Below are 24,851 nucleotides of genomic sequence, written 5' to 3'. Positions count from 1 at the left end.
TGTGTGTGTGTGTGTGTGTGTGTGTGTGTGTGTGTGTGTGTGTGTGTGTCTGTGTGTGTAAATGGGGACATGCATGTAGTGCCAAGGAAATGCTCCTTAGGACAGAATATGGAAGCCTGAGGATATCATCATGACGTTAAAAAGCATTTTGCATTTGTCTTTGCTAGCATTTCTCTTCCCACATTCTTAACACTGCTTCTGAACCCTCCTTGAAGCAAAAGATACCTTGGGCTCACAAAGTCCAAATCTATTTTACAGGATTTTCACCTCGAATATAAATAATATCCTTTTAAAAATTAAATATAGAATTAGTAAATATTCAGTTTTGTTGGCAGATTCTTATGAGTTGTGCTAAATAAGAGGCTGGAAGAGTACATTTGCTTTTCAGTAATAAGGGGAATGATTTTTAGAAAAAAATAAATATATTTGAACTTATGAATCAACACCCTTGATGTAAAAGTTTCAAAGAGAGAGCCAAGATTTAACTCTGCTGTCATTTATTATTTTCCCTGTCACATTTGTCTTAAAGCACACAAGAGAAAATCTGGTCACTCATAACTATGTGCTGCTAACTAATATACAGTGTCTGCTTGGTATTGATTTTCCTCTATTCTGAGGTTCAGCTAAATTAACTTTACAACATCTCCTAAAATATTACAAGGTTTTCCATTCCAATCTAGTTAGTGAAAATGCCTGTTTGGATTATTGAAATGGGTTTCTATCTGCTTTCCCTACCTCTCCTCAAAATCAGAAACAGTCAGTTTAATTTTGTAAATATGCAGCTGTATTTGAATCACATCCCTCCTCCAAAATCTCTGCACACCTCAGTGCATACAAAATGAAGTCAAACTTTTTCATCTTAAATTCAAAGTCATTCATAAGATTGTTTCAGTCCATATATATGCTCATACTTTACACTACTCTAAATGATGGTCCCATTGTATCACAGTCTTTTAATTTTCAGCCTGCATGAGCCCAATCAGTTTAAGCATAATTGAACTCCAAGAGCTTAAATTAGAAGTTCATGTGATGATGTAGACCCTCCTTCCCTCTGTCATGTTGACAAGTAAGTTAATTGAATCACCTTTTAATACTTTTCTTAACTTTAGTGTTCTGAAATTTTAACAAATAATTACTTTTAGTTATCTGAGTTATGCATTTACTTTCCTCCTTTCCTTTCCTTTTTTTCTTTTTTTTTACACACACATTTTTTTTTTCTGCGAACTTCTTTTAAAAAATTTTTTAGTTTAGGTTCAAGGGTACTTTTGAAGATTTATACATACGTAAGCTCATGTCATGGGGTTTGTTGTACAGTTTATTTTATCACCTAGTTATTAAGCCCAGTACCCAATAGTTACCTTTTCTGCTCCTCTCCCTCCTCCCTCACTTCACCCTCAAGTAGACCTCACTATCTGTTGTTTCCTTCTTTGTGCTCCTAAGTTCTAATCATTTACCTCCCACTTATAAGTGAGAACATGTATTTGGTTTTTTGTTCCTGCATTCGTTTGCTAGGAGTAATAGCATCCAGCTCCATCCATGTTCCCACAAAAGACATAATCTTGCATTCTTTTTTATGACTACATAGTATTCCATGTTATATATGTATTTTATTTTCTTTATCCATTATATCCTTGATTCCATGTCACTGATTTTGTGTCCTGAGACTTTGCTGAAGTTGTTTATCGGCTGAAGGAGCTTTGGGGCCGAAATGACGGGATTTTCTAGATACAGAATCATGTTGTCTGAAGAGATAGTATGACTTCCTTTCTTTCTATTTGGATGGCCTTCTTTTCTTTCTCTTGCCCAATTGCTCTGGCTAGGACTTCTAATACTATGTTGAATTGGAGTGGTGAGAGAAGGCATCCTTGTCTTGTGCAGGTTTTCAAGGGGAGTGCCACTAGCTTTTGCACATTCAGTACAATGTTGGAACTTGTTTCATGTTTGCAATTTCATCCAAGTAATATACAGGACAATACTGAACAGTGTATTCTAAGATGGAATGGACTTGTAAATATCATGGTCACAGCATTACTGTATGAGTTCAATATAGTTTTTTTTCCCCATTTATTGCATTTTCGGTTTTGGGGTACATGTGAAGAACATGCAAGATTGTTGCATAGGTACACACGTGGCAGTGTGATTTGCTGCCTTCCTCCCCATCACCTACATCTGGCATCTCTCTCGTTGTTATCTCTCCCCAGCTCCCCACCCCCCCCGTCCCTCCCCTATCTCCCCCCAACTGACTCCAGTGTGTAGGGCTCCCCTCCCTGTGTCCATGTGTTCTAATTGTTCAACACCCGCCTGTGAGTGAGAACATGAGGAGTTTTTAATGTTCTATAAATTATTTTGCTTACTTTAAAAAGTGACACATCATCTTTCTGAATTGATACTCAAATAAACAGACACACATTTATTCCACGATTTACTTTTCAGTGTTTTACATAAATCTTACTCAGTATGGAAGTCTGTCAGTAATCATTATATTTCACCATTCTTTTATTTGAGCAGATCATTTGATCTTTGTGCATAAGTATAATCTTCTAGTCCATTAGTGTTAAAAATTCTGTTTTTTAGCCTCCTTTATATGCAAAAATCTGCTTAGTGTCTTAGACAAGTAAATTGATAATTAATGTTTTTTGATAAAATTTCCAAAAATGTACATTGTAAACAAATGTAAATAATGTAATGAAATTATTTTTAAGTAATTATGTCAGAAATATAAGACTAATTATAATTTTGAGGAATACGTTAAAAATGTGACAGAAAAAATAGTTGAACATTGAAAACTGTAAAACTTTCCTCAGGCAAAGAAAGCCCAGGAAGAAAGTTTAGGATACAATCTATAAGTATCCTTGCAGGAAAGAAAAAATAATCTACAAAAGAGACAAAAATTAAGCTGGCTGCAGACTTCTTAACAGCTCTGTCACAAGACAGTGGAGAAATATATGAAAAGTTTTAAAGGAAAAATTGCCATCTTTCTTGTATAAAGGTGTTTCTTTCAGGAGCTCTTACAGGGCAGGTCTGGTGGTGATGAAATCTCTCAGTAATTGCTTGTCCATAAAGAATTTTATTTCTCCTTCACTTATGAAGCTTAGTTCGGCTGGATATGAAATTCTGGGTTGAAAGTTCTTTTCTTTAACGATATTGAATATCGGCCCCCACTCTCATCTCACTTGTAGGGTTTCTCCCGAGAGATCTGCTGTGAGTCTGATTGGCTTCCCTCTGTGGGTAACCTGACCTTTCTCTCTGGCTGCCCTTAGCATTTTTTCCTTCATTTCAACCTTGGTGAATCTGACGATTATGTGCCTTGGGGTTGCTCTTCTTGAGGAATATCTTTGTGGAGTTATCTGTATTTCTTGACTTTGAATGTTGGACTACCTTGCTAGGTTTGGGAAGTTCTCCTGCATAATATCCTGGAGTGTGCTTTCTAGCTTGGATTCATTCTCCCCATCATATTCAGGTACACTGATCAAGCATAGATTAGGTCTTTTCGCATAATCCCATATTTCATGGAGGCTTTGTTCATTTCTTTTCACTCTTTTTTCTCTTGTCTTGCCTTCTTTTTTTATTTAATTGAGTTGATCTTCAATCTGTGATATCCTTTCTTCTGCTTGATCGATTCGGCTATTAAAACGTGTGTTTGCTTCACAGAGTTCTCATGCTGTGTTTTTCAACTCCATCAAGTCGTTTATGTTCTTCTCTAAGCTGGCTATTCCAGTTAGCATTGTGTCGAACATTTTTTCAAGGTTTTTGGTTTCTTTGCATTGAATTAGAACATGTTCCTTTAGCTCAGAAACTTGGTTATTATCCACCTGCTGAAGCCTGTTTCTGTCAATTCGTTGCACTCTTTCTCAGTTGTGTTGTGTTCTCATGTTGTTGAGGAGTTGTGATCGCTTGAAGGAGAAGAAGTATGCTGGTCTTTGATGGTTTCAACTTTTTTGTGCTGTTTTTTTCCCATCTTCATGGACTTACCTGGCTGTGGTCTCAGGGAGCTGCTTGATGAGGTGCTACTGGGTTTCTAGGGACTCCTTCAGGTTACTAGGGAAGCTTCATGTGTCTTTTTTGTTTACACTGGGAGATTAGACTTGCCTCTTCTGCTGACCTGGCGGTGCTGCTGGGTGGTCAAGAAAACAGTCCCATTGCTATGTAGGCTTCCTGTGTTTTTTGTTAAAACGTGTACCCTAGTCCCACCCCTTAATGGTGGGTTGTGCCATTCCTCCACTGGGCTGGATTATTCGGGTTTCAGCTCAGACTGTGGTACTGGTTGCACAACCCACTGGAGTCAGAGTTTCAGCCCTCTGGGGTTTGTGGGGGAGGGGAGGGACCTGCCCAGCTGCACCCGGGCCATCTCCCCCTTTCAGCTGCCTCTCTCTCCAGTCATGGGGTAGGGGCCTGCCCAGCTGCTCCATCAGTCCTCCTGCTAACAGCTCCCTCTCTCTCTGGGCAGGAGTAGGGGGTGATAGCTGGGTCTGCAGGCTCTCCTGGCTGACTTTTGGGCTTATGTGTCTGTTTAGGTCTGTGTGCCAATCTGGGGCACCGTCCTGGATTATTATTCAACTCCACGCTTGTAATTCCCAGTGCTTGACTGGCAAAGATCCCTTGTTTTGTGTATTGCTGGGGCTTTGGGGGAAGCACTGTATCTGGACTGGAGTGCCAGAGGGGGAGCCTCTGACTTGCTGGTCAGATGCACTTTCTGGATGAAGCAGCACCCCTCCCCACCATGGTCTGCCCTGCCTGGGCTTTGCTCACCATTAGACCAGAACCATTGAAATGCACCTTGTACCTTGGATGGAGCTAGGAGATCTCTGGATTTCTGTGTCTCTCTCGCTGGGTGTTGTGCACCAGAGTTGTATCTATTCTGCCATCTTGGAGAGTCTTGAAAGCAAAATATTAACATTAAAGATGAGTAAAAATATAACCCATGACAATAAAGCAAAATAAATTTAAAGAATGATTTCTCTTTGAAAGAAAAGCAGATGATGAGGCAATGTTCTAACCAGAGATTGCTGCAACAGGGCTCACCTCAGGCATGGAGGGGCCGTGATAGGAAACCAGCCAAGTAGCCATCATAACCCAAAGACATGTGGGAGAACTTCGCCTTGGATGCACAAGCAGGGATCACTGAACGTCTGACAAAGGCCAATATGATGACAGCCAATAGACTCTGCAATTGGGAGAAACCCTCATGGAAGAAATAGAGATAATAGTGGACAGTAAAGCAAGTATATTTAATACCCTAGTAGAGGCAAGGGGTGAATCGGATTTATTATCAAACAAGAACACATTTTAGTGCCATGATGTGCAGAAATTAGTGGTAAAATATAGGAAATTTAGAAATATAAAATCTAAGTTTTGAAATTAAATTACATATTAAGACAGGCTAAATAAATGAGCTAGTATTAAATTAAGACAAAACAAACTAGGTGAGAGATGTTCCTGAAGATAGAACAATGGGAGGTACAGAGGAAACAAGTGTGAAAAAAAGTTAAAATGTATTAAATACACACACCACACACACACACACACACACCTCAGTATGTTTTAAAAAAGTTCCAGAAAGAAACAATACATAGAAGCTGCTGCCGTGGATATGATAATAAATGGTAGCAAAACACAATACCAAAAAATAATGGAGGAGAGCAGAGTACACAGAACATGCCATACACCTGTCAAGAAGAAAAAAATTTTGTAGTGGAGGCATCTCATTCCATGCAAAGACATGTCCTTAGAAAAGGCATTAATAAAAATACAATCTTTCCTAAGTTAAAATGGCTTTCATCCAAAAGACAAGCAATAATAAATGCTGGCAAGCATGTGGAGTAAAGGGAACCCTTATAAACTGTTGGTTGGAATGGAAATTAGTACAAGGAGTATGCAGAACACTTTGGAGGTTCCTCAGCAAATTAAAAGTAGAGCTGTCATATGATCCGGTAACCCCACTGCTGGGCATATACTGAAAAGAAAGGAAATCAGTAGGATATCACAAGGATATCAAAAACTCCCATGTTTGTTGCAGCGCTATTCACAATAGCCAAGATGTGGAAGTAATCTAAATGTTATCAACAGATGAATGGGAAAGTAAATGTGGTACATATACACAATAAAGTACTACTCAGCCATTAAAAAAAAATGAGGTCCTTTCATTCGCAACAATGTGGATGGAACTAGACATTATTAGGTTGAGTTAAGCCAGCTATGGAAAGACAAACATTGCATGTTCTTATTTATTTGTGGGATCTAAAAATCAAAACAATTGAACTTAACGGACGTAGAGAGTAGAAGGATGGTTACCAGAGGCTGGCAAGAGTAGTGAGGGAGTGGAAGGGAGTTAGAGATAGGTAGTGGGTAAAAAAAATAGAAAAATGAATAAGATTTACTATTTGATAGCACAACAGGATGACTACAGTCAATAGTCATTTAATTCTACATTTAAAAATAACTAAAAGAGTGTAATAGAACTGTTTGTAACACAAGAATAAATGCTTAAGGGGTTGGATACCTCATTCTTCACGATGTGATTATTACACATTGCATGCCTGTATCAAAACATTTTATGTACCCCATAAATAAGTGTAGTAGGTACCCACAGAAATTTAAAAAAATACAAATTCACATTTAAGAGGTGAGGAAGCAAGCTGATAAAACCCGAGTTTAATACGGAAAAATAAATTTCTGAGGTAAGAAACCATGAGACCACAATAAACATCATTGAATATCAAGTAAGCATGATAAAAATGCTTGGGATAGAGAGAGGCAGTAGACATGTAATTAACATAATTACAAAGAAGATGTTAGATACAAACAGCGGAAAGAATATATCTGCCATAAAAAGCAAATATTTATTTCTAAACTAGGGAATCTAACAAATGGAACAAAAATTATTGTCTGTATATTAGAGACAAAAACACTATTTAAATTAAGAGCTTTCTCTGCAGACTGAAAGATAAATTGGAAGAACAATATATATATAGGACACTATAATAAAATTTGATACTAAGATACATCTGGCTTATTAGTGATATGCAGGGATAAAGAAAGAATTCTGCAAGTAACCAATCAGAAATAAAACAAGTCATACACAAAAGGAAAAAGTCAAAACTACATGATTTTTCCATAGTATCTTTCAGTGTTATGAATAATCATGTAATATCTAGACATTCTGAGGAAAAGAAATTATTACCTAAATCTATTACACAGAACAGTTGACACTTGAACAACATGGGGTTTGGGGGTGCCAATTCTCTAATCAGTAAAAAACCGACATAGAACTTTTGACTCACCAGACACTTAACTACTAGAAGTTGACCAGAAGCCTTACTGATAACATCAACAGTCAATTTACACATATTTTGCATGTTAAATGTATTTTATACTGTATTCTTACAATAAAGTAAGCTAGAGAAAAACAATGATATTAAGCAAATCATCAGGAAAATAAAATACATTTAAGTGAAAATAGATTGTCATAAAGGTCTTCACCCTCATCGTCTTCACACAGAGCTGACTGAGGAGGAGGGGGAAGAAGAGATGTTTTGCTGTCTCTGGGGTGGCATAAGTTGAAAAAAATCCATATAAAAGTCTAAAGTGCAATTTGTATTCAAGTTCAAAGGCAGTAAGCATACAGTCTCAAAATTCCTTCATCTCCTGCTCCCTTCTTCCTTTCTTTTCTTGCCCTTTTCTTTCACAATGTTTCTACATACCTCCTGTGTTCTGTGTAACTAAAGATGAAGTGGTGAACAAAATAAAGGTCTGCTCTGCTGAAAAAATCATTTGTGTGAGACAATAAACAAATGGTAAATAATATAATTTCATACAATTTTAAGTGTTGAATTTCATAGAGCATTAAGTGTTATGAAAAAAAAAATGGAGCCAATCATAGGACCAAGAACGATGACTGGTGTCTTTTTTTTTTTTTTTTTTTTTTTCCTTTTTTTTTCTGAGATGGAGTCTTGCTCTGTGGCTCAGGCTAGAGTGCAGTGGCACAACTTTGGCTCACTGCAACCTCCACCTCCTGGGTCCTGGTTCAAGTAATTCTCCTGCCTTAGCCTCCCGAGTAGCTGGGATTATAGGCATGAGCCACCATGCCCAGCTAATTTTTGTATTTTTAATAGAGATGGAGTTTCACTATGTTGGCCAGGCTGGTCTTGAACTCATGACCTTGTGAACTGCCCACCTCAGCCTCCCAGAGTGCTGGGATTATAGACATAAGCCACTGCGCTCGGCCAACTGGTGACTCTTTTTGAATGTTTGGAGGAGACCTCCTTGGAGAGATGGCATATGAAAAACCCAAGCATTTAGCAGCCTTATGCAGATATGGTAAGACTGAATTCCAGGCAGAATGAACAACAAATATAATGTCCCATTGAAGGATAGAAGCTTGGCCATTCAAAATAGATTGGAAGTGTGGAAGGAGATGATTGGTATAAGGTAAAAATGGGAGAGGAAGGCAGGAGCCATATCGTCTCTGTGTAACTGTGGGGCAAGTGAGGCACCTGTTTCCTCCTCTGTTGATGGTAGTAGGGGAGTCTGTTCTATGGAGAACAGCAAATAGCCAAATAATGCTTCCACCAGGAACTGCAATCCCAGGACATCCAACTTGCTCCATGGTTCAGGGTATCCAAGAAAGACACAGCCTGCAGGCATGGGGTGAAGCAATGCTTTGCTCACATACAGAGAGGCAGGGCCAGATCAGCTTCTGTAGTGGCTATAGGTCTCCCATGGCCAGAAGATGCTCATTCTACAGCCTACCTATCCTCTTGTGTTGCAGGAGAAGGGGTTCATAGTTTTTGTGTACTAGTGGAGTTGGTGAGGTACCATATGACATGTACGCTTAAGCAGAATGAAGGAACACATACTGAAATCAGCAGAAAGGGTGACATTCCCACACATGGCTGTAAGGCCAGCACATACTGTGAGTGCTCTTTCTGTCTTGTTAAGAAAATGTCTCCATCCCCAGGACCATTCTTGTGCAGCCCAGCATTATCAAAAGACCATGCATGTGACTGCCTTTTCCAACATGAGAGATTTTCTAGGACATGGTAAAACAGTTTTATTTAATTTTACATGTAACAAGTAGTTACTGGATGTGTTTGAGCTGAAGAACATGGTGTTTTCTTTAATATTTTAGGTAGAAAATTCCTCCAGATTATTTAAATATGTAAATAATATTTTAGTAAGCTGGTGACACAGTTAAGTGGCTGGATTTCTAATGTCCAAAAAAAGGCTTATTAAATGAATTAATGAACCTGAAAGATCTTTATGGGGAAATCATGATATTTCAATGAGAGACATCAAAATATGCTTGCCTAACATTGCTATTTCCTAAATTTGTGCCATCACATTACACGAACCACTAACCCTCTTGTCAAAATCACCTCCCGTTTCTATCACTCCTTAAGATTTCAGAACCAGGCCTACTCTCTTTTACGACATTTTTATTTATTGATGACTCTTCTAATAATTTGACTTCTCATTTGGTCTTCTCTCCTCATATCCACTTACTGACTTTAATTACTCAGCCCTGTGACGCTCTAAAACTTGTCGTGACAAAGAAATTCACCATCTCTATAATCACAATTTCAAGGATTTCAATCTCCAGCTATTACATCTTACTCCTCAATTCAATTCCCCTAGTTCACTGACTGCAGGAATTTTTTTACACTGCTAGATGTAATTTCCATTGATTCTATCTTCTTATCACTGTCTCTCATTGCTTCATATCCCTAATTTCATCCCTGTTACTTTAAATTACTCAAATAATCATTTAATAACTCCCATTCCACATTCACTCAACTCTTCTGCTTCCATCATAGTCTCCTAGTGAAATACTAATTCTAATATATTTCTCCATTTACTCTGTTCCTGCTCAGTCACTGACCTTGATTAGAAATAAACATATACGCATGAGAATTGAACTGACTTTAAATACCGAGTGAGCTAAGAGTCTTACAAACACACTTCTCTGTTACTGATTTAGAGGATTATTTCACATCTTCCCTTCACTCCTTTCAATGCATCCCTCTCAACTTACAACCTTACTTCCTATTTACTGACAGAGACAGAAATAATTAGAAGAAAAATTTTGTAAGTTCCCATTACCACATATACCACCACCATAGAATTGCTGTAATTCTTAACCTGTTATTACAAATAAGCTCTCACAGCGGCTACTTAGGGCTAATTGCTCCAGTTGGACACTAAGTGAATCCCCTATCTCACAGATGCAGCTATTTCCTGCTCTACCAACCATGACATCCATTCTCCTATACAGGATTGTTCTTAATATGCAAATATGCTTGACTCTCACTTATAACACCCTCTCTTATTTGAGTAGGTGAAGTAGATTATAACAAGCAAAGACTACCATTGACAATAAGTAGAAAATCTAGCAAAACCTACAAAAATATCAAATCCTGTCTTCAGAGAATCACAGAAGAAATGGAGACCAAGATTGTAAACATGAGCAAGTCCTTAAGAAATGAGACAAGAATCTGATGCTGTTTTTCTTCTGGGGTTTCTGTCAGTTCTGGGTATTTTTCATGGGCTCAGCATTTGGATTTAGCTGATGCAAAAGATTGCTACGTGGAGTTTCTAGTGGGCACAAAGACATGAAAGAGCAAAATGACACAACTATGGGCCTCAAGCGGAGGCAGCTTGTCCCTCAAGATTTGTGCTAAGTTCTAAAGCTGTGTGGGGTTAGCAGCTAATGAGTTAAGATAAAATCATTCTCAAAAGCAGAGCAAAATTTCTCAGCCTGGTAGAGATTAGGAGACAAAGCACCTCTGAGGGAGAAACCCTGGGAATACGGCAAGTAAAAGACAAAAGTGTTGGAGGTGGCCATGACTTGATGCTGCCTACAAACCCTGTCATCAAGTAAAACTTGTAGACTAGGGGAAAATGGAAACGTTTATACTATTTGTAAGACACATTTTACAAATAAGGACACAAAACAATAGAAAATAATTGTAAAAGGAGAAGATATGTCACGAAACACTAATGACTAGAAAAGTTGTCACTATACTAACCAACAGACAAAACAAACTTTAAGGCAGGCTGTGTTTATAGAGAAAAAGAGACGTATCTTAAGAGTTAGTTCAAAAGAAAGATAGTACAATTTAAAATCTTCATGTCCCCCAAAATATAATTTCAAATGATATAAATAAAAATTATATAGAACTATAAAAGGAAATCATGGGGGAAGTTTTGATAATAAAAATGGAAAAGCTATAGAAAGTCTGATCCATGCCCATGAGAATGATGACCTAACTGAGAAATCTGGAATATTATAACCACCAATGAAATAACTACAAATCCCTTCAAATACTTATGGAACATAGGTGGTGAAAGTGATTATCCACCCTAAAGAAATCTCATAAGTCTCCAAAGAACTGAAATGATGATCATATTCTCTAAAAATAGAATTCAGAAATCCATTCAAAAACAATAAATTTAGCAAATGCCCACTGCCTAAAATTAATATACTTCTAAATAATTCCTGACTCAAAAATGTCAGTGGAAAATTAGAAAATAGTTTCAACTTAATAATTATAAAAATATTACATAACTAAACTTGTGAGATGCAGCAAAAGCAGTATTTAGATGGAATTTTATAACCAGAAGTAAATGTGTCAGAATGGAAGGCTGAAATCAAGTGAACTGATTCAATCTCATACAGTTAGAAAACTAAATAGTATATGCAATCAATAAAAGAAAGGGATTAGTAAAGATAAAAACAGGAGTGAATTTTAAAAACTAATACCATTTATAACAAAGAATATTAAGAAAGCAGAAACAATGACGTTACAAAAAATTAACATCAATTTATAGTAATTCATTCAGGCTTATCAAAGAAAAAACTCATTACTAATGGAAGAAATTAAGTGAAATATCAAAGGAGATCCTGCATACAGTGAAAAGTAATGAGAGAGGGATTCTGCTTTCACTTGGTGGATACAGTTCACTATTGGAACATCCATCCTTATTCAACATAGACAATATTTGATAGACAACTGCACTTCCTCACAAGGTGCTAACAATAACATACAATTTCAATTGTGTTAATTATTGCATATTTCTGAAGTAGGAAGAATAAATTTACATAAATATGCTGTAATGACCAATTTAAAACGCTGATACTAATTTATTGTAATTGATTTAATGGCACAAATAAGCAGTTATATAAACTGAAATATGTATATAATGTTATGAAGCCAAAGCCAAGGATTTATGCACCTTGATAATAGATCATGTAATTTTGAAACAAAGGAACAGAATAATACCTTTTTTTCCCCACAAAAATACTCTGTGCTTAAAGTGTAAAACAGGAATAAAGATGATGATATAGTTCTGATGATGTTGGAAACATTCTATTGATTCATCGTTGATAGTCTAACAGAATGTGTTCTTCAAACATACAGTAAAATGACAAGCATATAAGATCCTCAAAACTCCTTGTGAATGATCAGCTACATGTTGGTAAAGCTGGCTGTGTTCAATTCCACTAAGTCATTCATTTCTATTCAAATTTAATCTATTGCCATCTTAATTTTATAAAATAAGGTGCTAATGTGTTATCTTAACGATGCAGTCTCTCGGTTTGCTTTGGTATATTTCTTTCTCTCACTTTTGAAGTTGTTCTGTAATACTTGTAATTTACATCAACTTATAATGGTAACTGTGCTTCACAATGTACTAGATCCTGGAGACAAACTAGTGCAGAAGGCAACCATCCCAGTCCTCACAGGACTTTCAGAAAGCTCTCGGTCTAGAATGTGATGTATTTAGGGTTTGTCAGAGGGTTCTTCCTAATACAGTAAGGGAGCTGTTATCTTAAAAAGCAGAACATGGAGGTTAGAAGACCTGAGTTCTAATCCTTCTCCTCCTCCTTAAAGATTATGTGATTATGAAAGATTCCTGTTTCCAACTGTTCTTTTCTTATTGGAAGGACAAAATTAGGAGTTCTCACACTGACTTCAGCAGAGCTCTGCATGTCCTGTGGCTGCGCCTCCATGGCCAGTCAAAGGCCCTATTGAGCACTGCTCCAGCCCAGTGTTGTCTCCATGGAGCTTACAGCCTAACAGCAAGCACAGGTATCTGCAAATAAATGCCAAGAGTTAAGATCCAGAAACAGACATGGAAGAGAAAATAACATCTAGGCGGCAGTTGAAACTTTACATGAAAATTAATTATAAGTTAAAAAATTTGCTGAATTTTTGCCAAGATATTAAAAGAATCTCAGATTACATGTTTGAAAATTATACTTATTTTTTCAAAATTTTAGATTTTAAATATTGATTTATTACTGTTATGATTGATGTTATGTGTCAGTTTGGGCTAAGGGATGCCTAGATAGCTGGTAAAACATTATTCCTGGACGTGTCTGTGAGAGTGTTCCTGGAAAAAATTAGCATCTGAATCAGTAGACTGAGTAAAGAAGATTCACTCTCACCTACTTGGGTGGGCATTATCTGTTGGGTAGAACAAAACTTGGGTAGAACAAAAGAGCAGAGGAAGGGCAAATTCTTTCTCTTTTTGAGCTGGTATGTACATCTTCTGACCTTGAATTTTGGAGCTCCTGGTTCTTGGACCTTTAAACTCTGAAACTTACCATCCCCAACCCTACTCAGCTCTCAGGATATTTGATTTAAACTAAATTACACCACTGTTCTCCTTGTTCTTTAGCTTATGGACTGCAAATGCTGGGTCTTCTCAGACTCTGTAATTGTGTGAGCCAATTCCCATAATAAATTTATATATATATATATATATATATATATATATGTAATTTAATACATTTCTATGTGAACATATATGTAATGTAATACATTTTATATATGTACATATAAATATAAATTTGTATATATGTACACATGTACATTATATATAATACATATATATTGTATATGCATAAATATATATGCACAATGTAATTTATGTATATGTATATATGTACATACATGTATATGTAAATATATATGTACATATATATTTATAAATAATGCATATATACAGATATATCCAACAATGTGGTTTGACTTACAAGTTTTCAACTTGATGATGTTATGAATGTGATACTCATTCTGTAGAAACCGTACTTTTAATTTTGAATTTTGATCTTTTCAATACTAGTGATAGCTGTATTAAATACATTTTTGTCTTACAATATTTTCAACTTACAATGCTCATAAGTTGAGGAGAATCTATATAAATAAAATTTGATATGCATATATATGTATACATACACACAACATTGATTCTGTTTCTCTGTTTAAGTCAAACTAATAAAATAATCAGTTTCTATTGCTTCCTGAAACGTGAGAATACTTAACAAACAGATGTGAATCGTTCACTCCAGACAAATGCCCCAGCATCACACATAATGTGAGATAATGAACAGACTTTGCAGAATAATGGGAAAACTTAAAAGCCAAAGTTGGCAAAAGAAGATTCGTTTTCCTTCTTATCACCCAATAAAGCACACTGCTTGATTGGGAAATCTGATGGATTTAGGTTTTTTTTTTTTCTGTATTCCAGCAGAAGAAATCCAATCCTGTGTCATTCCTTCTTAGCAAGTAAGCGTGAGAGGACATTGTAATGAAGGCATAAGTTTAGCACAGGAAGTCCTGATATGACTGTGGGCTATTTACAGAACTTTTCTGAGCACTCGAAATGTTCCACATCTGAGGACCATGGTGCTTGTGGGAAGTTATTGACTCTCCTGTTGGACAACAGCAGCCACCTGACACAATGACCACCTTAACTGAAATGAATGAAGACAAAAATTCTCATGAAAAAGATTGTTGTATATTTGTTAATGAAAATTTATAGCCATGGAAATTTAAAATTACTTACATTTACATGTAAAATTATTTACAAGGGAGTTTGGAGATTAAATTTTCTTCTAAATAAAACATTAATTTTACATATGAAGTGTGAAATTCAGGAGTAGTAACTTCTCAAGATCACACAGCTAGTTAGGATAAAGACCAGGTAAGACCCTGTGATAAATTCTTCCAACATGACACATGCCATAATGCCTCTTGAATATTTTGTGCTTTCTTTTCAATACTTTCTTCCTATATAATATTTCTCTATATTATAATGAAAGAATAGTAAATATTCAATGGGGAGCATATGCATAAGCATTTACATAACTGTTGAAAAATACATAGAATCATAAAAACTCTTTCCTTTCATCTGCCTTAAAAACATTACCGGAAACACTATAGATATATTTAGACCCAGCTAATGCTGAAAGTTTGTGTTTTTGGAGCTGTTTTAGAAAGTATAATCAGATTTTGGAAGATCAGTTGTGTAGCTAAAGTGTAATTCCTTTGATAATTCAGACGTGATCACATCCTTGTCGTGCTTAGTTCCTGCAGTGTCTCTCTCTCCCTGATTCTCCCCAAACCAAAGAGCAGGTGCTCCTGGAGGTCTAAGGATGTGGAAAACCTTTGCCCAGAACAGGTACAAAATTTCTTCCTATATTATTTTAATTTTAAAAAACCCCTGACACTCACTTTTCATCCCATGTATAATATTTGCTTTTTAAATAAAATTTAAAAAGCAATTTTAAATTCTTTTTAAATAAAAAGAATTTAATTTTCAAGAAAACTGACATTTACAAATTTAGTTTGATACATTTTTCCCTGTCTTCAAGTCCTGATTTGAGAAGGTTTAGCACAAAATTACATTGCCCTTTGTAATTTTTTTTCCTGCATGTTTCTACCATCTCTCAGTCTTCCTCTATTATTCCTATTCCGAATTCACAGCATGATTTATGCATTTCTACATGCGACTTCTTGAATGTGACATTATACTTCCAACCCTATTGGCATTATATTTTCTATGCCTGGAATGCTTTGGAAACAACCTCTGTCTCCTGATTGTCAATAGTATTCTTTACTATACAAATTCTTGTTTATCCTTCAATGCTCACTTTTGGGATGTAGACCATCTTCCATCTAGGCAGAGTTGATTATGTCTTTCTTTCTGCTCCATAGGAGTCTGTGAATAGTTCTATAAAAACTCCTTTATACATAACTTCTTTCCCACTACTTGGTTAAGCACACAAGAAAAATGAAAATATTTCAGAATCATTGACTTACCAACAGGTAACAGGTAACCAGGAGTTACTTAGCACTCAATATGTAATTTCTTTTTTTTTTTTTTAAATGTAATTTCTATTAACATAATTTGAATTAAAAAATAAGCTGACAAGCAGGAAGCAAATTAGAAGTATAATTAATGTTGGAGTCTAAGGTAAGAAGGAATGTTGAACTAAGAAACATTTTCAGCATATTACAGGCCATATCTTAAAAAAACTCACAGCTCACATCATAATCAATGGTGAAAGACTAAAAGTTTTCCCTTAAGATCAAGAATAAGACAAGGATGTTCCTTTCACTTTTTTTTTTTTTTTTTAGACGGAGTTTCACTCATGTTACCCAGGCTAGAGTGCAATGGCACGATCTCGGCTCACCGCAACCTCCGCCTCCTGGGTTCAGGCAATTCTCCTGCCTCAGCCTCCTGAGTAGCTAGGATTATAGGCACGCACCACCATGCCCAGCTAATTTTTTGTATTTTTAGTAGAGACGGGGTTTCACCATGTTGACCAGGATGGTCTCGATCTCTTGACCTCGTGATCCACCTGCCTCGGCCTCCCAAAGTGCTGGGATTACAGGCTTGAGTCCTTTCACTTTTATTCAACACATCATTGAAAATTCTAGCTTGAATAATTAGGCAAGAAGAAAAATGAAAAGCATCTAAATTGTAAAGTAATAAGTAAAACTACCTCTGTTTAAAGATGATATTATCTTATGCATTGAAAATCCTACAGTTCCACAAAAAACCTACTGGAACTAATAAATTAATTCATCACAATTGCAGGATACAAAATCAAAGTGGAAAAATTAGTTACTTTTCTACAGAGTAACAATGAACAATTGAAAAAGGAAGTTAGGAAAACAATTCTCTTTACAATACCATCAAAAAATGTTTAGTAATAAACTTAAGGAAGCAGAAGACTACTGCATTAAAATATATAAAATATTTCTAAAAGAAATTAAGACACCAATAAATAGCAATATATCTTTTGTCAGTGAATCAAAAAATTTAATGCTGAAATGCCAATACTTTGCACAGAGTTCTACATATTTAATCCCTATTAAAACATCAACAATACCTTTTGAAAGGATAGAAAAATCCAAAAGTTTATGTGGAGTCTCAAGGGATTCTGAACAGCAAAAATAGTCTTCAAATAAAACAAAATTGGAGGACTCACACATTTCCTGATTTCAAAACTTACTGCAAAGCTACAGTAATCAAAACTGTGTGGTATTGGCACACAGTTTTGATTACTGTAGCTTTGCAGTAAGTAATCAGACATTTAGACTAATGATACAGTATGCAGAGTCGAGATACAAACCCTCACATATATGGACAAATAATTTTCAATAAGAATGCCAACATCATTCGATGGTAAAAGGTATTCTTTTCAATGTATAGTGCTCAGAGAACTGGATATCCACATACAAAAAAAATCAAGTTGGATCTCCCCTTACATCATATATAAAAATTAATTTAAATGGATGAGAGGCCTAAATTTAAAAACAAAAAAACTCTTATAAGAAAACATGATGGGGGAGCTTCATAATATTGGTGTTGGCCATGATTTCCTGAATATGACTTAAAAACACAGGCAACAAGGGAAAAAACTAGGAAAATGGAACTTCCTCAAAATTGAAAACTTTGTGCATCAAAAGATACCAACAAGAGAGTTAGAAGATAATTACCAAATTGAAGAAAAAAATTGCAAATTTTACTTCTGATAAGAGATCAATATCCAGAATACAAAATGAATTCCTACAGCTCAGCAACAAGCAATTAAGCAACCCAATTAGAAAATAGGCAAAGGATGAACAGATAGTTTTCAGAGAAGATATAAAAATAATCAATTAGCTCATGAAATGATACTCATCACTAATTATTAAAGAAACACAGATCAAAACCACAAGATACCACCTGGCACACATTAGAATAGCTATTATTTTTAAAATAGAAAAGAAAAGGACAAATGTTGACAAAGATTTGCAGAAACTGCTTTTACATTGTTGGTGGCCATGTAAAATGGTGCAGCTACTGTGGAAGGCAGTACAGAGGAACCCAAAACTTAAACATAGAATTACCAAATGGTGCAGCAGTTCTAATTCTAGGTATATTCCCAAAAAGATTGAAAGCAAAGAACCGAACAGATATTTGCACACAAATGCTCTTAGCAGCTTTATCATAATAGCCGAAAGTTGGAAACAACAGAAATGTTTAATGAATAAATAGATAAACAAAATGTAATGCATACAATTTATGTATTATTTAAACTTTACAAAGGAAACAAATTGTGATGTATGTTACAGTGTGACTGAACCTTGAAAACATTATGGTAAGTGAAATTAACCAGACAAAAACAGATGAACGTTGTATAATTTCACATAGTTGAGGCACTCAAAACAGTCAAATACTAAGAGATGAAAAGTAGAATAATGGTTACTAGTGGCAGAAGCCACTAGGCATGAGAATAATGGAGATTTGTTGTTTAATGGGTGCAGAGTTTTGGTTTGAGATGATGAAAATCCTAGAGATGGATAGTGTTGATGGTTGCACAGCAATACGAATATGTTCAATACCAACAAATTGTAAACTTTAAACAAGTTTAAGATGACAAATTTTATTTTATATGTATTTTACCATAATAAAAATAATGAATTGATTTAAATCTAAAATAGAATTTTGTAAATGTGAACTCCACATCTGTAAAATAAAAATATTCAGATGAGTTATTCATACAAGTATGGTGATAAACTAATTGGAATAATGTAAAAAATATGGCACAATGTCTGACACAGGTTAAGAAATGAGAAAATGTCAAATATTAAGCCTAGTGTTACCTGGCGTTAGTTCACATATGTGTCAAATCTATCTTTGGCCTTAGTTTTCTAAAATACTGTTATTGATATAAATGATAAAAGTCTCCCATTTTTATCATAATTTAAAATGTTTATTTTGTTCTGTGACCTCCAACTGAAATAGAATATCTTCATGTCTAAAAACTACCACCATTTTAAATCTCAAAAAATGTTTGAATTCATTTATTTCTTTACAAGTAATTTGCTTTTGTGACTTTGGGCTAAATGTTTTATAAAATGATATTAAATAACAACTTCAACTGTCAAAGATAAATTTGTAGAAATGTCTTCTTTAATCTATTTTTAATGACTTAAAATGAACTAGGTGATTTTGTTTTTATAATATCTGTTTGAAAAAGAGACAAAAACAAAGAATTAGGTTAAAATGCAGAGACAATAAACCTATGGTGTAATTAGGTTTAAACATCTAGATCAGTAACTAACACCTATTAGTTTAATGAAGGAAGCAATTATATTAACAAAAATAGTTCTTTGATACTATACATTTACATTCCTTTAAGGGATGAATGGATTAACTGCAAATATGGATCAATAAGTATTTTTAATGTTGCCCTCTAAGTTCAGAATTCCCACCTCAAATCAGGTAGTGTGAGTTAGCCAATGAAAGATTTACTAAACTACACTCTTTCTTTATTTCTACTATGTGCCAGGCATTATAGTAAGAATTTTACATACAAAACCTCAAATCTTTATTGAACTCTAATAGCCCAAAAGGAGTGATGAGGCTCAATCTACATAATAGCCTTACCAGTACTAAGGGGAATGTAAAGATTTTAAATCCTTGTCTGTTTCCTTCTTATGTTAATACTTACACTGGGACTTCACAACTATGTTCTCATTAGTTCCACCATGTATATTATTTTCATATCATTTTAATCCAGAAACTTGTCAGAGCAGGTAAAGCTATCTTAATTTCTTGCCCTACATTGCTATGCAAAATAAAATTTTAGATGACTCCATAATATAATTCAGAATAAATCATCAAAATATTCTGCACCAGAGAAATCTCTATACATTTATTAAGACATGAATCATCCGAATTGAGACTAAGCCTGGAAAGTCTATGTGACCATTTTCTATGACTGTTGCCAGAAGCACCAGACCTTGTCCTCTCAAATTCTTTCATGTATCCGATCCTTTAGAACGGCTGTCCCCAACTTTCTTGGCACAAGAGACCAGTTTAACGGAAGACAAATTTTCCATGACCAGGAGTGGGGAGATGATTTCAGAATAATTAGAGTGCATTACATTTATTGTGTACTTCATTTCTTTTTTTAAAAATTATTATTATACTTTAAGTTTGAGATACATGTGCAGAATGTGAAGGTTTGTTACATAGGTATACACGTGCCATGGTGGTTTGCCGCACCCATCAACCCATCATCTACATTTGGTATTTCTCCTAATGCTATCCCTCCCTTAACCCCTAACCCCCAACAGATCCTGGTGTGTGATGCTCCTTCTCCTGTGTTCATGTGTTATCATTGTTCAACTCCCACTTATAAGTGAGAACATGCAGTGTTTGGTTTTCTGTTCCGGTGTTAGTATGCTGAGAATTATGGTTTCCAGCTTCATCCATATTCCTGCAAAGAACATAAACTCATTCTTTTTTATGGCTGCATAGTATTCCACGGTGTACATGTGCCACATTTTCTTTGTCTGGTCTATCATTGATGGGCATTTGCATTGGTTCCAAGTCTTTGTTGTTGTGAACAGTGCTGCAGTAAACACACATATACCTATGTCTTTATAGTAGAATGATTTATAATCCTTTGGGTATATACCCAGTAATGGGATTGCTGGGTCTAATTATATTTCTTGTTCTAGATCCTTGACGATTACCCTGCTGTCTTCCACAGTGGTTGAACTAATTTACACTCCCACCAACAGTGTAAAAGCCTTCCTGTTTCTCCACATCTCCAGCATCTGTTTCCTAATTTTTTAATGATCACCATTCTAATTAACACGAGATGGTATCTCATTGTGATTTTGATTTATATTTATCTAATGACCAGTGATGATGAGTTTTTGTTTATATGTTTGTTATCCACATACATGTCTTCTTTTGAGAGGTGTCTTTTCAGCTTTATTGCCTACTTTTTGATGGGGTTGTTTGTTTTATTCTTGTAAATTTAACTTCATTATAGATTCTAGATATTAGCCTTTCATCAGATGGATAGATTGCAAAATTTTTATCCCACTCTATAGGTTGTGTGTTCATTTTGATGATAGTTTCTTTTGCTGTGCAGAATCTGTTTAGTTCAATTATATCCCATTTGTCAATTTTTGCTTTTGTTGCCATTGCTTTTGGTTTTTTATTCATGAAGTTTTTGCCTATGCCTTTGTCCTAAATGGTATTGCTTAGGTTTTCTTCTAGGGTTTTTATGGTGTTAGGTCTTAAGTTTAAGTCTTGAATCCATCTAGAGTTAATGTTTGTATAAGGTGTAAGGAAGGGATCCAGTTTTAGTTTTTTACCTATGGCTAGCCAGTTTTCCCAACACCATTTATTAAATAGGGACTCCTTTCCCCTTTGCTTCTTTTGTCAAATTAGTCAAAGATCATATGGTTGTAGATGTACAGTATTAGTTTTGAGGCCTCTGTTCTGTTCCATTGGTCTATGTATCTGTTTTGGTAGCAGTACCATGCTGTTTTTGTTACTGTAGCCTTGTAGTATAGCTTGAAGTCAAGTAATGTAATGCCTCCAGCTTTGTTCTCCTTGCTTAGGTTTGTCTGGGCTATACAGGCTCTTTTTTGGTTCCATATTAAATTTAAAGTAGTTTTTTTTTTTCTAATTATGCAAAGAAACTCAATGGTAGCTTGATGGGGATAGCATTGATTCTGTAAATTACTTTGGGCAGGATCCCATTTTCATGATATCGATTATTCTTATCAATAAGCATGGAATGTTTCTCCGTTTGTTTGTGTCCCTTCTTATTTCCTTGAGCAGTGGTTTGTAGTTCTCCTTGAAGAGGCCCTTCACATCCCTTGTAATTTGTATTTCCAGGTATTTTATTATCTTTGTAGCAATTGCGAATGGGAGTTCACTCATGATTTGGCTTTCTGTCTGCGATCAGGGTATAGGAATGCTTGTGATTTTTGCACCTTGGTTTTGTGTCCTGAGACTTTGCTGAAGTTGCTTATCAGCTTAAGGAGATTTTGGGCTGAGACACTGGGGTTTTCTAAATACACAATCATGTCATCTGCAAACAGAGACAATTTGACTTCCTCTAGTCCTATTTGAATACCTTTTATTTGTTTATCTTGCCTAATTGCCCTGGCCAGAACTTCCAATACTCTGTTACACAGGAGTGGTGAGAGAGGGCATCCTTGTCTTGTGCCAGTTTTTAAAGGGAATGCTTCCAGCTTTTGTCCATTCAGTATGATATTGGCTGTGGGTTTGTCGTAAATAGCTTTTATTATTTTGAGATATGGTCCATCGATACCTAGTTTATTGAGAGTTTTTAGCATGAAGGGTGTTGAATTTTATCAAAGGTCTTTTTATCAAAGATCATTTCTGTATCTATTGAGATAATCGTGTGATTTTTGTCATTGGTTCTGTTTATGTGATGGATTACACTTACCAATTTGCATATGTTGAACCAGCCTTGCATCCCAGGGATGAAACCAACTTGATTATAGTGGAAAAGCTTTTTGATGTGCTGCTGGATTCATTTTGCCAGTATTTTTTTAAATTGCATTTTAGGTTTTGGGGTGCATGTGAAGAACATGCAAGATTGTTGCATAGGTACACACATGGCAGTGTGATTTGCTGCCTTCCTCCCCTTCACCTATATCTGGCATTTCTCCCCATGCCATCTCTCCTCAAATCCCCACTCCTCTGTCCTCCCCTATTTCCCCCTGACAGACCCCAGTGTGTGATGCTCCCCTCCCTGTGTCCATGTGTTCTCATCGTTCAACACCCACCTATGAATGCCAGTATTTTATTGAGGATTTTCACATCGATGTTCATCAGGGATATTGGCCTGAATTTTTTTGTTTGTTTGTTTCTCTGCAGGTTTTCCTATCAGAATGATGCTGGCCTCATAAAGTGAGTTAGGGAGGAGTCCCTGTTTTTCTATTGCTTTGAATAGTTTCTGAAGGAATGGTACCAGCTCCTCTTTGTACCTCTGGTAGAATTCGGCTGTGAATCCATCTGGTCGTGGGCTTTTTTTGGTTGTAGGCTATTAATTACTACCTTAATTTCAGAACTTATTATTGGTCTATTTAGGGATTCAACTTCTTCCTTGTTTAGTTTTGGAAGGGTGTATATGTCCAGGAAATTATTCTTTTCTTCTAGATATTTTAGTTTATTTGCATAGAGGTGTTCATAGTATTCTTTGGTGGAAGTTTGTATTTCTGTGGGATTAGTGGTGATATTCCTTTTATCATTTTTTTACTGTGTCTATTTCATTCTTCTCACTTTTCTACTTTATTAGTCTAGCTAGTGGTCTTTTATTTTGTTGATCTTTTCAAAAAAACCAGCTCCTGGATTCATTGATTTTTTTAAAGGGTCTTGTCTCTGTGTCCTTCAGTTTGGCTCTAATCTTAGTTATTTCTCGTCTTTTGCTAGCTTTTGAATTTGTTTGTTCTTGCTTCTCTAATTATTTTAATTATGATGGTAGGGTGTCAGTTTTAGATCTTTCCTGCTTTCTCTTGTGGGCATTTAGTGTGCACTTTATTTCTATTATTATTCCATTACAATCTATGATGAAATCATTATGCAACTCATACTTAGAATCAGTGAGGGCCCTGAGCTTGTTGTCCTGCAACTACACAGTCCCATTGAGGGTGATGTGAGACAGTGACAGATCATCAGGCATTAGATTCTCATAAGGAGCACGCATGGAACCTAGATCCCTCCTATGTGCAGTTCATAATAGGATTTGTGCCCCTCTGAGAATCTAATGCCACTGCCGATCTGACAGGAGGTGGAGCTCAGGTGATAATGTGAGCCATGGGGAATGGCTTTAAATATAGATGACACTTCTCCCACCAGCCTGTCACTCACCTCCTGCTATGTAGCCCATTCCTAACAGGCCATGGACCAGTATGGGATTTTGGCCTGGTAGATGGGGATCCCTGCTTTAGAAGTTCCCCTTTACTCCTAAGCCCTTTCTTCTTGTCTATCATTAGAATGTTTTTACAGATAGAAAACCTTTTACAAAAATCTCAGCAATTACTATTCAAAGACATGGTATTTGTCCTGTTAACACAACATATATGGTTAAGATGTCTATACAAATTTTATCAGCCATTTCTATGAGATACACATAATTAAATATAAAACATGGTTTTATTACCTACAGATTAATAGATACTCCTAATCACATGAAGTGTATTTTTAAGCAAGCATTTTGTCTGCCATCTCATTTTTGAGTTGCAAACTGAAAAAATTGATACAAATTAGCCAAAAATTACCTGTGTAATTGAAGAGACTTGAATTAAACTTACTTTTATTTTGCATGATAATGAGATTTGTTTTCTGATTGGTAGGAAGTGTTAAAACTATTTTGCAGCCTTTGCAGTGCCCAAAAAAGGACAATGGCAGCAAAATTCTTTTAATTAAATAAGATTCTTGGGAACACAAATCTGCCGTCAGAAGACTACTTAGCTGTGCTCATTCTTTGGGAAAATTACACATTTAAAGGGTAAAGTAAAAGAAAAGAATTATATCACCATGAAAAAAGCTATATAGTTAAATATAAATTTACAATGATATATATAAAAATAATGCAGTATTTATGTTAAATATCCAGCTCCTAATAGAACTATATTTAATATTGCTAAAAACTATAGGTAATTATTTTTGCACATTGTCAGATTGAGGCAATACAATTCTGTAAATGTATTTAATTTTTTATTTTCTGAAAG

The sequence above is a fragment of the Sapajus apella genome, unplaced genomic scaffold (genome assembly GCF_009761245.1).
Source record: "Sapajus apella isolate SASKATOON/1434 unplaced genomic scaffold, GSC_monkey_1.0 scaffold21, whole genome shotgun sequence".
Taxonomy (NCBI): domain Eukaryota; kingdom Metazoa; phylum Chordata; class Mammalia; order Primates; family Cebidae; genus Sapajus; species Sapajus apella.
The sequence above is the reverse complement of the archived record's forward strand: the minus strand, read 5'-3'. Positions refer to the sequence as shown.